The sequence below is a fragment of the Erpetoichthys calabaricus genome, chromosome 9, assembly GCF_900747795.2.
Source record: "Erpetoichthys calabaricus chromosome 9, fErpCal1.3, whole genome shotgun sequence".
Lineage (NCBI taxonomy): Eukaryota > Metazoa > Chordata > Cladistia > Polypteriformes > Polypteridae > Erpetoichthys > Erpetoichthys calabaricus.
In genome coordinates, this window is record NC_041402.2 from 195,757,349 (window position 1) to 195,771,677 (window position 14,329).

Genomic DNA, 14,329 nt, shown 5'->3' on the forward strand with positions numbered 1-14,329 from the left:
CCGAAGAATAAAGAAAGCAAGTTACAGTTGGTGGTTGATACGACAGCTTGCGTGGTGCAATGCTAACAACTGCTGATTTCAAGTGACGGTGAGATATGAAGAAGGCAGCTTCGCCAGCGTTTGTGTGTCAGAACCCTTTGGGGGGGGGGGGGCGGTAGTATGCATCGTGGTACACTGCAGACCTATAGCGCGTCTTTATGTCAGATGGGGTTGTATGGATTGATTCTGAATGCGACTGCGAGAATGAAAAGTGAATTAAAAAAAAAAAAAAAAAAGCTAACCTTTACCAGTATCATAAGTTACACCGGCTGTTACAGACTGAAATCAAATTTATGTTGTTATTCTAAAATTGTAAGAATAAGAGCAGTTCACTTCTTGAAGTGGAGCCATGCGGGATCAAACTCGCCACCCTCTGATTCCCAGTCAGGAGCTGATACCATTACACCACCACAGCGGTTGCAGTAAGAGTGTCAATGTGGCATGGTAACGCGGCTTTTTTTTTTGTGCAGTTATATTTTTGAATAACAGCGCACGTGTTCTCTTATTTGTACCTTTTGTGAAAGTGTTTCTTTGATATATGGACTTCAGGCTTCATACGTTATATAGTTTATGCCTACATTTTGTCATTTACTATTAGAATATGAAAAACGTTTCTGTTTTAAAAATGTGTCTGCACAGACTACTGAACGGAACGGAACACACATGAAATGCGTTTATTCCAAATAACACTATATTATTTCCACTCTAAAACTCCACTTCAATCCCAGATAATCAAATCAAGGCAAGGCATGAGCTAGGAGAAATTCGTTCTAAGTCGGTGGGGGGATGGAATAGCTGGCTGCTAGTAGCTTTTGTTTATCAGCACATTTAGATGACAAAGGACTCTAGTGGAGAGGTGCAAACGGATTTAAGATGCGATTTAAGGTGGGACGGATTTACGAGTTTTTTCGTAGCCTCTGGTAATTCTAGTGTTAACTCCGAACAAACTGCCCTGTCTGGTATAAAACTTGTAGAAAACAGAATCGCGACACCCGCAATGACACTGGAGCCATGACTTAGATATGCCACCCCTGCCACTCTCTGTGCCAGTCAGACTGATTAGCTGCGTCAGTGTGTGTTTCTTGAAGGAAGGCCACGGTAATCTTTTTTTGCGCTAAGTGCTCAAATAGCGGCGTTCTTTTCACTAAATCTCTGCAGCCATTTACATTTAAAGAACACAGTGAATAGGCAGGCATTGTACGAGAAAATAGGGTAGCAGTCAACAACACTAAGTTAACCCAAAAAAATGGGGAATTGCATTAAACCTGCCATCATGATTGCGCTTCCAACGAACGTTTCACTTTACTGATAATGTTCTTTAAGCGGACTCTCTCTTTGGAGGTCAGTCCTAGTTCTGCAGCCCGACGCCGCACTCAGAAATTGATGAAGATCAGGAAAGTGTTCGACAATGCTCAGTGATGGGAAGTTCGGATCATTTTACCAACTCGGACCTCTGAGTCTCGTTCAGCAAAATGAACGAATCCTTTTTCGAGTCATTTTGTTCATTTCGTTCATTTTAGCAAAATATAATTAAAATGTTACCTGTTACCTCCCTAACACATCTACTGCTTACACAAATGTTGATCACACTACAAACAAGACAAAACTATAATGCTATAAGAAACAGAAAATATTAATTCATTGTTTACCTGGGTCTTTAGTCTATGATTCGCTCACCTCGCCTCTTATCTGACAAGTTTTTGGGTTTGAGTCGTTCGTTCATCACGTGACAGCCCAATTACCTAACCAAGGCCGTCTGAGCCGGAAAGAGAATTGATTAGTTCATTCCTCGAGTCTTTCGAGTTGTTCGTTCTTTTGTCACGTGACCACTTACCGGCTCAGTACCTCAGTCAAATACTAACGTAAAATTCCATTTGTTGTATGTTGGATCATATTTAGAAATTATCATACAACTAGCAAAATACCCGCGCTTCGCAGCGGAGAAGTACTGTGTTAAAGAGGTTATGAAAAAGTAAAGGAAACATTTTTAAAATAATGTAACATGATTGTCAATGTAATTGTGTTGTCATTGTTATGAGTGTTGCTGTCATATATATATATGTATATATATATACATACACATGTTATATTATTTATATACTTTTTCATAACCTCTTTAACACACTACTTCTCCGCTGTGAAGCGCGGGTATTTTGCTAGTGTATATATATATATATATATATATATATATATATATATATATATATATATATTTTGCAGTTGGAGATCCACAAAGGGAGAAAAAACGAATCACGTATCATAAAATAGTTTTATTCCTGAGCTTTCAACCCCTGTCAGGGGTCTTCATCAGAGGATGATGCTTAGACTTACAAGAATCAAAGGCAATATATAGCAACACATTCAGTGGGGGGTGGGTGGAGGTGGCTAAGTCAGTATGATCAAAGGGGGGGGGGGGTGTATCGTTAAATTAAAGTGCATATGTCCTTCTTAAGTTGGCATATGCTGGGTTTATGTCCAAGTGTCTGTTGATGGCATTTTCATCTGATAGCCAAGACTCGGCCAACTCTCTGGCGGTTTTTGTACTGGCCTTAAATTTTACTTTCACGTTGTCCCAGTTGAATGTGTGTCCTGTCGATTTAGTATGTGCATATATCAAAGATAGTGCGTCCTTTCTTCTGACGGCGTTGCGATGTTCCTGTATACGTGTTGAGATTTTTTTTGACGTTTGTCCTATGTATACATATATATATACATATATACATACAGACATATACACATATATTATATATATATATATACACATATATATATACATATATACATACAGACATATACACATATATTATATATATATATATATATATATATATATATATATATATATATATATATATATACATATACATACATACATATACATACACACACACATACATACATATATATATAGAAGGACATATGCACATTAATTAAACGATACACCCCCCCCCCCTTGATCATACTGACTTAGTCACCGCCACCCACCCCCCCATCCCCCCCCCCCCAATACTGAATGTGTTGCTATATATTGCCTTTGATTCTTGTAAGTCTAAGCATTATCCTCTGATGAAGACCCCTGATAGGGGTTGAAAGCTCAGGAATAAAACTATTTTATGATATGTGATTCGTTTTTTCTCCCTTTGTGGATCTCCAACTGCAAATATATATATATATATATATATATATATATATATATATACATACACACATATACACATATATTATATACTAGCGGAAATACCCGGCGTTGCCCAGGAGGAAAAGAACTTGTTTTTTTTTTTTAATTGTTAGAGTAAAATATAATATAAAATAAAATACAACTTTAAAAATAAAAATAAATTAACAAACAATAAAGACTCACTAATGTGCTTGTATTGTTTACTGAAGTGCCTTGTTCAGTTTTTCTATCTTTAGCCAATATATAAAGGTTCTTAGGACTTTGTCCCCTTAAAAACGCCACATAAAGTGCTCCATGTGACAAACACGCCGTGACCAAATTGATTCCAGCAATTTTCAATGATTGTGCAAACGTTCAGAGAGTCAAGTGGATGATAACAGACATACGAGACCGAATATCCAATTAGTCTCTTCCAATTGAAAGTCTTTTACAATCAATTAAATGTTAAATATTTTACCTATAGAAATAAATATTATAAGTTAAATATCAAAGCTATATTTGTTATACTTTACTTTCGATTTTGATGAGTTAATTAAATTAGTTTTTCATTTATGCAATGTATTAAAAAAAAATTCCTATTTCTTTTTTACAAAAAAATTGTAACACAAACACGTTAGCTACGATGATGCGAAACAAATGACATTTAGGTCATTAATAAATAAACAAAAAAAATCACAAAGAGAGCCGCTGAATCCACAAAATAAATGTAGGCTGTTTGTGGCAGATGTGGTGGGTTGGCACCCTGCCCGGGATTGGTTCCTGCCTTGTGCCCTGTGTTGGCTGGCATTGGCTCCAGCAGACCCCCGTGACCCTGTGGTTAGGATATAGCGGGTTGGATGTTTGTGGTAGATAAAAATAAAATTGCTTACTTATCTTATCTATACTAATAAAAGGCAAAGCCCTCACTGACTGACTCATCACTAATTCTCCAACTTCCCGTGTAGGTAGAAGGCTGAAATTTGTCAGGCTCATTCCTTACAGCTTACTTACAAAAGTTAGGCAGGTTTCATTTCGAAATTCTACGTGTAATGGTCATAACTGGAACCTGTTTTTTGTCCATATACTGTAATGGAGGAGGCAGAGTCACGTATTGCGTCATCACGCCTCCTACGTAATCACGTGAACTAAAAACAAGGAAGACATTTACAGCACGAGTCAAACACGGGAACGAAGGTAAATGACGTTAATTTTTGAGTGTCTTTTAATACTGTGTAAGCATACATATTAACACATGTGCAATTAAACGTGTGCATTTACGGGGTGATTTCTCAGGCTTAAAAGCTCGCCTTTTATTAAAAAGGTAAATGCTAACTGTTTTCATTCTGAAGGGCACAAACCACGTTGGATTTTGTAATGATAGTTGATTAGTAGTCCTGCGGTGGGTTGGCACCCTGCCCAGGATTGTTTCCTGCCTTGTGCCCTGTGTTGGCTGGGATTGGCTCCAGCAGACCCCCGTGACCCTGTGTTCGGATTCAGCGGGTTGGAAAATGGATGGATGGATGGATGGATAGTTGATTAGTAAGGTCTATTAGGGGATACTTACAGAATGATTAGTAATGCCTGTGAATGCCGATGCAAGTAGGAGAATGGGCGTGAACTAAAGAACGATTAGTAACTTGTACAGTAAATGTCTCTAAAGTCTGTCTATTAAAAAGTTATTATATCTTTCAATTCTGTGTATTGATTAAACTACGAACCTAACAAGATCACTACATGGTGTCAGAAGTGGCGGATTGGAAGAGGAATCTGAAGAAGAGGTTCAGCTTTTTAACGAGTCGCGTGTCTGTGAGTAACCCGAAAACGTGTTCAGAAAGCGCAAAAGAGAAAAAAAAATATGTTAGGATTACAGCCCCCACCAAATCTCCAGTTAAAGGGAAATGTAGCTAAAAATTGGAAAAGATTTAAACAGAGATTCGAGTTGTATCTTGCTGCGATTGAAGCAGATAGGAAAAGTGAAAAAATGAAAGCATCTATGCTTCTACATGTAATTGGCGAAGAGGCGCTAGAGGTGTATAACAATTTTCAGTTTGAAGAAGATGGAGACAATATGAAATTGAACAAAATAGTTGAAAAATTCGAAACGTATTGCAACCCAAAGCGCAATGTGACGTTTGAGCGGCACAACTTTTTTTACATGTTTCCAGAAAAGCAGAGAAACAATAGACCAGTATGTGACGGAATTGCATAATAGGAGCTGTTCTAAGAAGAAACCATCAAGACATCAAAGGACCAATAACCTCTAATCAGAACACTAACACCAGCGAAACAAATATTAACAAGAAAACAAGTATAAATCAGGAAAGAACATCTCAACTGCAAACACAATTAACCAGAATATCAAAATGTCAAGTGAAACCACCAGAACGACTCATTGAGACATGTTGAGGATTAAAGGAACATTTTCAATTAAGAAATGCTGAATTCCTTTAACAGTTGTGCTTTTTATACATAGTTTGAATGCTGGATGTATGCCTGAAATGTTCTGGATAGTTCAGTTGTTTGAAGTGATAAAGAATTAAACGTGTGCATTTACGGAGTGATTTCTCAGGCTTAAAAGCTCGCTTTTTATTAAAAAGGTAAATGCAAACTGTTTTCATTCTGAAGGGCACAAACCACGTTAGATTTCAGCCGTTAAACGCACAAAAATGTCGGTACACCAGATAAATAAGCGCAACATATTATCAGTTGTATTGTATGCTTACAATACATATAGAAATGTATTAATCGTTAACTAATAGTATGGGATGGTGTTTTTCGACTCGCACCTTGATTTAAACGATTCCATGTCTTGCTGGGTTTGCGTAGCTTATTGTCAATATCTTTACACCTCTTTTTAAGACTTATTGACTAAAACGGGCTTTCATGAAAAAACTTAGGGCTTTGCTACAAGATACACACTCCACAAGTTAAGGAAGTAAAAATAAAGGTATATATTTCTGTTTTATTTAAACCTTTTAAGTTCGTATGCATAGCCCCATTTGGCTGTTTAATTTTTTTTTTTCTTTCTTCAGTAATATTTAATCTCCTTAAAGAAAAACAACATATGCATTTTACTTTTTTTGTATCTCTTTAGTAATATTTTAGTGTAAAAGGATAACCAGTATTTAAACCTTTTATGTTACTTTATAGTTATTTTACACAATGTTGAAAAATTAATAAGAAAGCTACATATTTTGGCAGCTGCTGCTTTAATTTTCAATGAAATGAAAAACGCTCTCCAAGAGAAAACCTCAATGAAGAAGAAACAGTTTGCACTCTAAAAAGGAGAAACCCTCATTTATAAAGGTTAGCTGCAGATGACTTGACTGAAAATAAATGAATAGTTCCTATGTGTATAATACATAGTTATCTATTTGACTTATGCCTTTATTCCAGCAACTTGCAACATTTGAGGTACAATTTGTTACATTACTTTTGTTTTTTGCAGCACAGGCAGGTGAAGTGACTTCCTCAGGGTCACACAGTGGTGTCAGTACCAGGATTTGAACTGACAAGCTCCAGGTTTACTGAAATATTACAGAAGAAAGAAAAAAAACGAAAACGGGCAAATAGGGCTATGCATACAGATGTCCATCCATCCATTATCCAACCCGTTATATCCTAAATACAGGAGCCAATCCCTGCCAACACAGGGCACAAGGCAGGAAACAAACCCCGGGCAAGGTGCCATCCCACCGCAGGGCGCACACACCCACACACACCCACACACCAGGGACAATTTAGAATCGCCAATGCACCTAACCTGCATGTCTTTGGACTGTGGGAGGAAACTGGAGTACCCGGAGGAAACCCAGACAGACACGGGGAGAACATTCAAACTCCATGCAGGGAAGCGAACCCGGGTCTCCTAACTGGCACCTTTCACTGCACCACCATACTGCTCGCATACAAACTTAAAAGCTTTAAATAAAACAGAAATATATACCTTTATTTTTACTTCCTTAACTTGTGGAGGGTGTATCCTGTAGCAAAGCCCTAAGTTTTTTCATGAAAGCCCCTTTCAGTCAATAAGCCTTAAAAACAGGTGTAAAGCTAAACTTACAGCACCGCTATTCAATTACACTCGCCTAACGCCACTCCTAAGGGGAGATACTGTGGGATCTGGGCATCCGTCAAAGCACCAATCACAGGCCCGATTAGAAAGCGGGAAGCTGTGATTTGTCGTCTCCCTCCCATGTGACAATCACAGCCCGTGTTACAACGCACTATGTATGTGTATATGTATATATGTGTGTGTTTATGTATGTTGATATGTGCATATATATATGTATATATATGTGGATGTGTGTGTATATATATATATATATATATATATATATATGTGTGTGTGTGTGTATATGTAGATATGTGTATATGTAGATATGTATATATATGTATATATGTATATGTATATATATATATGTTTACATAACCTCTTTAACACACTACTTCTCCGCTGCGAAGCGCGGGTATTTTGCTAGTTAGTAAATAATGGATTAATTAAACAATTAGAACACCTTGAAAAGTAGAATGAAAATCAAGATGAAAATACTGTTAAAAAGAAAAAAAATACATTATTCCTATATAACTGCTTGGTACATTTTAATATTTTTTTTTTTTTTAGTAAACTTAGTTTTCTAATTAATATATTGTTCCCTAAACACAGAACTTGGGAAATATCAGTTCACTTAATTAGCCCAGGAGTTCAATTAAAAACAGAAGCTGGTTGGAACAAAAACCTGCAGCGACAGGGGGTCCCCAGGACCGACGTTGAGAACCCCTGATTCTATATGATCACTTGCATCAAAATCGGAGTCTCAAACGATAGCTAGCTAGACTGAGGCATCTCACAACGTGGGAGTTTCCGACAACGTATCGTAATGCATCGATGGGCCCACAGAAAAGTTTGTTTGCCGCGCCAACTTGAAAATGTATATTTTACACAATTTTATATAAATTATCGTCTCGCTTTCAACATCATAACTTCGAAAAATCTAAGTTGAACCATCGTAAGTAGGGGACTGACTACCTGTACTTACTGATAATAGAGATAACAGAAACTGATTATACACACTTTCATTATACATTTCTTATTGTAGCGTCTCAGCCAGGTTGAAGCCTTTTTTTTTTTTTTTTGAAGTGACTGTTGAATCCGACTGAGGGAAGGCAGAGTACAGCGCAGAGGAATGATAGCGGGGGTATGATAGACGTGGGGGGGGGGGGGGGGGGGGGGGGTAACCTCTGCTTGTAATTTCCCTCTGTGTTCCCGGTACAAGTCGGGGATCGCCGTTTGGCTAAAGTAGCCTACTTGTGACTTGGGATCACATATCTGGGATCCAGTGTCTTGATCATAGCCCTGAATCCGCCTTTCTCCACAGTACTAAACGGAACCATATCTTTGGCTATATGGACTGTAATGGCGTTGGTTATCTCGATCCACCACTTGCTTTTTTTGTCGTAGGCAGTACTTCTAGCAAACGGGTCTACAAGTGACATCTGACTTGAATGTCCCCTAGGTTTTTCAGTTTTACCTGAGGACATGGAGGGTGCCAATCTTCGTTCCAAGCATTCATGGTACTCCAACGCATGTTTGCGGCTAAGGTGGTGCAGCAAATTGCTCGTGTTGCCGCCTCCGGAGACAACTTTAGCTCGACAGCATTTACAATAAATAGTTGTTTGGTCAACATCCGACTTTTTAAAGCCAAAGTATCTCCAGACAACAGACACGACTCCTTTCTTCGGCAAAAGTCCTTCTGTGTCATCATATTTAACTTTATCATCTGCTACAGCTTCAGTTTTACAACGTTCACCGTCCATTTTCACTGCACAATACCTCCACTATCGCATGCGTGTAGTGATGGGCCTCTCGATACTCAGGTTTCGACACTGTGTCGAGCTTTTGAACCGCCACTTCGAGGCTTGCTTCAAATGAGAAGGGTCTGGCTGCAGGTCGCAGACTTGGCCTTCCACGCCTCCTGCCTTCCACAGTCCGCCCCACAACCGCCTATAGTCCGTAGAAAGAGAAGAAGAGCTGCTGTACAGTTTTTCCAATTTGAAAAAGAAAAGGAGCTGAAAACGATTTCTGACACGGAACAATGGCACAACAGAACCAGGTATGGACTCACAGAATAAAAAGCTCAGTATATTTAAAGAAACTTTAGATCAATTAAACAAAACTAATGAGATGTACGATTATATACTCTATAGCGAATCCAGTGTTCTCTGTTTATCGTCATTACTGACATCTCCTATTTTTAAGCATATCGTTTTAATTATTTTTTACCTCTTGTATTATTTCTTTTTAATATTTACCATATTATTTCATCTATATTAACTTTTACACTTATTTATGAGATGTTATGTAGAGAATCTGCAATGTTAGTGTACAATATGAAAGGTATTTATGTTTATCGTCGTCATTAACGTATGTTAAATATCTTATCTTAACTTAGTCAAGTTAGCTATTTATAAAAGCACGTTAGCGCTTTCTGCCAAATTAGTATTACATATTATTTTTGTCTTGATTTCCACAGTCACATTTCACCATAAAGGCAGAGAATATAAAAACAACTTTGATAGCATTGATTAAATATACAAATGAATCCAAGTGCCCTCTTTGTAAAAAGCACAGAGACTACAGCGTCCTGCTACGTCACCTTCAGAGTCATGAAGGCCACATTGTCAAGTGTGCAGGTAGTGTATGTATGCTAAGAGTGTGTGCTTGCAAACAATACTGACGTTTAGATTTCTGAACTGGAACTTTTTTAAATACAGGTTAAAAAGCTGAGCATTTTCCGTTGTTTGGCAGGTTTTACTATTTACAGATGTAACACAGGGTGTGTCCCAAGTGGCCAATTCCATTGTTGTTTCTGTTTAAAAGTCATTGTCAACAGTTTACTGTATGTCAGTATTTAATATTTTTCTTTGATTAGATTTTTTTACCCCTTGTATTAGGGCCTCCCTAGTGTGTGCTTGGTGTGTTGGTGTGTGCTTGGTGTGTGTGCGCCCTGCGGTGGACTGGCACCCTGCCCGGGTTTTGTTTCCTGCCTTGTGCCCTGTGTTGGCTGGGATTGGCTCCAGCAGACCCCCGTGACCCTGTAGTTAGGATATAGCAGGATGGATAATGGATGGATGGATGTATTAGGGCCTTCCAAGCCAAATGAATAGCCATGGCTGTGGACTTTCCATGTTGATGGTACGACCATTTCATATTGTAACTATCATTTTTTGTATGTCTGTATTTAATGTCATGTCCAGGTTTCCAAAGGACCATTTTGTGGTGTCTCTGTATTTCATCCTCGAGGCCCCCTTCAGTTTTAATGAGTTGTGTCTCAACTTTAGTCCTCTCTTCTTTCATTGTAGTATTTGTAGAGGGAGGATTATATCTGGTTGCTGGTTCCCATTTTTGTCACCTTCTACAATTTGTGTTGGATATTTGTGTTATGTTTAACTTATTTTATTATATTTGTTTTTTTTTTAATTTCAACATACTGTCCATAGTGGTTTTGAAGTTCCAGAAACGCCTACCTTTCAAAATCCAGATCATTTAAATGTATGTTTATAATGGTTTGCATAAATATTTCTGTAACATTAAACTCCTTTTAACAACGTGACTCTGCTCAGTCCTCTTTAGAATGACATGCTGGCTTTGTGGAAGAGCTGGTGTAGAATGTTACTTGAGAACTGCAGCACCAAGGGGTAAATGAAATTTAAATTTCCTTTAATAACTCTAATTTAGTTCTACAGCAATTTGGCAAATATACTTAGCCATATTGTAAATCAAAGACGAATAGTCCAAATGTTTACCATTATAAACTTAGTGCTTCTTTTTGAAATCACTGAAGTAACTGCTCACATCAGACTGAGCGAGCAAACGCCTTTCTAAATGAAGGCCAAGAACCAAACAAAAAATTAGAAGGTACAGAAACAATGAACAGCCAGGACAGGGTCATTTATTGTGCTTATTCTTTTGGTTCTTTTTTAACATTTCCTTAGGTAAATATTATTTTCTATGTTTTTAGGTTTAGACTGTATTGAGCCATTAATGAGAAGACAGAGTAAAGACTTGGCACTACATCTGAAATGAACAAATGTCTTGCTATTCTGTTCCATAGCACTGCATTCTGCAGATTTCAGATTTTTTCTTTTAGAAGAAACGTCAGCGTCCCTTCTCCAACATCCAGCACAGGGCACTGATGAGCAGGTACAGACACATCATTTTATAAACTTCCATAAGAAAGATAAATTACATTTTGTTGATGCTGGCTTACAATGCCTGTGGTGTAGTGAATAAAATGTATAAAAAGACTTAATGCTTGTCTCAGATGCCGACTGTTAATCGTTCAGCAGTAGGAGTCAAAGCCCAAAAGACTAAAAGTCTGTTTTATATCTTCTGACAAACTGTAGTACTAGTACAACTCTTAAAGGCCTTAAAACATTTGAAATGCATTGTGTGCTGTGTTAATACTAGTGTATTGTAAGAAACATTGAAGACTTGTAGAATCTGTGATCAAAAGCAGCAATGTTAATAATGTATAATAAATTCAATTTACTGTACATTATTTTTTTTACTTTCCTTACATTCCTTGTAAATGTGGAGTAAAAGGCTATGAGCTTTATGATGACCATTTAAAGAATTTCCTTTCTTTCTTTTTTAATATAATGTATTACAGCAGCATTTCACCGAGGCACAGAAGTGGTGTGCTGAGAACATTTCTGTGTTCAGAGGGCGAATCTCACTCCCTGCATTACTGTCAATGGACAAAGATGACACTGAGGAGGCCCTTCAGAAATTTGATTTGCTATCTGAATTTCCAGAAGAAGAGGAGAGGGAATATATCTTTAGACATATTTTTTTCACATATGGAAGACATGCATCTGTTTTTAGATTAACGTGACAGGAAAAAGGGAATGAGTTTTGTGAGAAAATGTAACAAACATACATGTCCCTCATTGTTCAGTTACAACCTACAATTCTTGTTCTATATTTTATATATTCTTTAACTTTTTTTGTAATAAATGTTTCAAACCAACTTCATCTTTACAGTCCATTGTCTTAGTGTTATGTATTAAAATAATGTTTTATAAAGCAGGGCAAGGCAATATTTATTTATAAACCACATTTACAACAGCAGCCAGAACTGAACCAAAGTGCTGTACAAGAAAGGGTAAAAGAAGCAGTTCAAATATACCGTATGTACACATCACAAAACTGCAAGAATAACCAGCCATTACATAAAAGATAAACTTTAAATAGCCATATATACATATTTATAATCCTGAATGTACGTGAGCCAACATATACAAACAATGTCAACCTCTTGGAGGGTCAAATGGCAGCAAGAAGAAATAAGACTTTAATGATGACTTAAAAATGGCCTGTGATGGAGCAGACCTAATATAATAAGGAGAGCCATTCCAGAGAAAAGGAGCAGCCACCACAAACACCCGATTCATCCTTTGCTTCAGCCTCGACCTCGGCACAACTAAGAGCATCGGGCTAGTAGACCACAGGGATCTTGTTGGCACATACAAGTGAAGAGATTCCAAGAGGCAAGATGGGGCTGATCCACTCAAACATTTGAAAACAAGAAACCGAATTTTAAAATCAATTCTGAAATGGACCAGAAGCCAGTGAAGTGAGGTCAGTATTGGTGAAATATGGCCACACTTACGAGAGCCTTCAATAAGTGAGCAGCAAAGTTGTGGAATAGTTGTAGGCATCGTAACAGGGCCTGACCAATACCTACATACAAAGAACTGCAATAGTCCAAACGAGATGCTGTAAAAGCTTGGATGGCCTTTTCAAGATCACAGAAAGAAAGAAAAGCCTTTACCTTAAAGTCTCAGCTGGAAAAAGCTTCATTTAACTTCACAATTTATCTGTCTGTCAAGTTTGAATGAGCTGTCACAGATCACACCTGGGCTAACTGAAGCTTTATGATACGTATATGGAAAGGGGTCCAAGATCAATATCAGAGACACTCAAACTTTCTTAACTCTTGGACACCATGATCACAGTTTTATTATCATTTAGTTTAAGAAGATTCATTGCCATCCAGGTTTTAATATCATTCAAGCACACATGGAGGGTCTGTATTTTCTCGCTTTGATTTTAGTGGCAAATATATTTAAGTGTCATCAGTATAGAGAAGCCACACTTGTTAACACTGGAGCCTAAAGGTAACATGACTATCAAAAAGACAGCTGGTCCAAGGATGGAACCCCACAAGTAAGAGGAGCTACAGAGGATGAGAACTCACCCAAATGAATAGAAACGCTCCTATTCCTTAGATAAGATTTAAACCATTTCAGGGCATTACCTTGGATGACTACATATTGTTCAAGGCAGGATATAAGAATCATAAGATCCACAGCATCAAAAGCTGAGGTAAGATCTAGCAGTACAAGAATGGCAGAATCTCCAGGATTAGTAATTGGGAAGAGGTCACTGTTAACCTTTAACAAGGATGTTTCAGTGCTGCAAGAACATCTGTATCTGGATTGGAATTTTTCCAGAATACTATTTTCATCTAGAAATGTTTGAGTTAGGACAAGTTTTTCAAAGACTTTAGATAAAAAAGGCAGTTTAGAAATTGGCCTGGAATTTGACACATTGGAGGGTCCTTGTTTTGTTTTTTATAATACGTTTCTGCACCACAGCGTGTTTCAAGGCAGCAGGAACACAATCAGAAATCAAGCTAGCATTTATTAAGGTAACAATACTTGGTCTGACAGAATCAAAAAAACCATTAACTAATCAAGAGGGGACACTGACCAGGGGACACTTTGTAGGATTCAGGCGTTACACCAAATCAGACAACAGAGACGATGACACACGCAGGCACAAAGTGGTCAAAGACAGCTGAACACACTATGGGAAGAATCGTGAGCAGGCAGTGACACCGATGACCTAATAACGGTAATCTTATTTAGAAAAAAGTACATCTCCGTTTGGAGAGTAAGTTGGGGTATGCAACAGATGACAAATTCCTAATACAAGAAATGGTATATGGCGATTGAATGATTTAAAATCACTAAAAAATTGATTTGTAATTATTGTATCGACCCAAACAAAACATTTTTAAAGTTAAGTTTAAAATCTGTTAGTTCAGTTCCAAAATAAATAAAAAT

The 14,329-nt window shown here is 37.5% G+C and overlaps 1 protein-coding gene across 1 annotated transcript in view; it reads right to left on the reverse strand.

Annotated features, from left to right (window-relative positions):
• The window catches only part of LOC114657054 (lactose-binding lectin l-2-like), a 561,576-nt gene that overhangs the window by 155,861 nt on the left and 391,386 nt on the right, over positions 1-14,329 (reverse strand). The window lies entirely within an intron of this gene.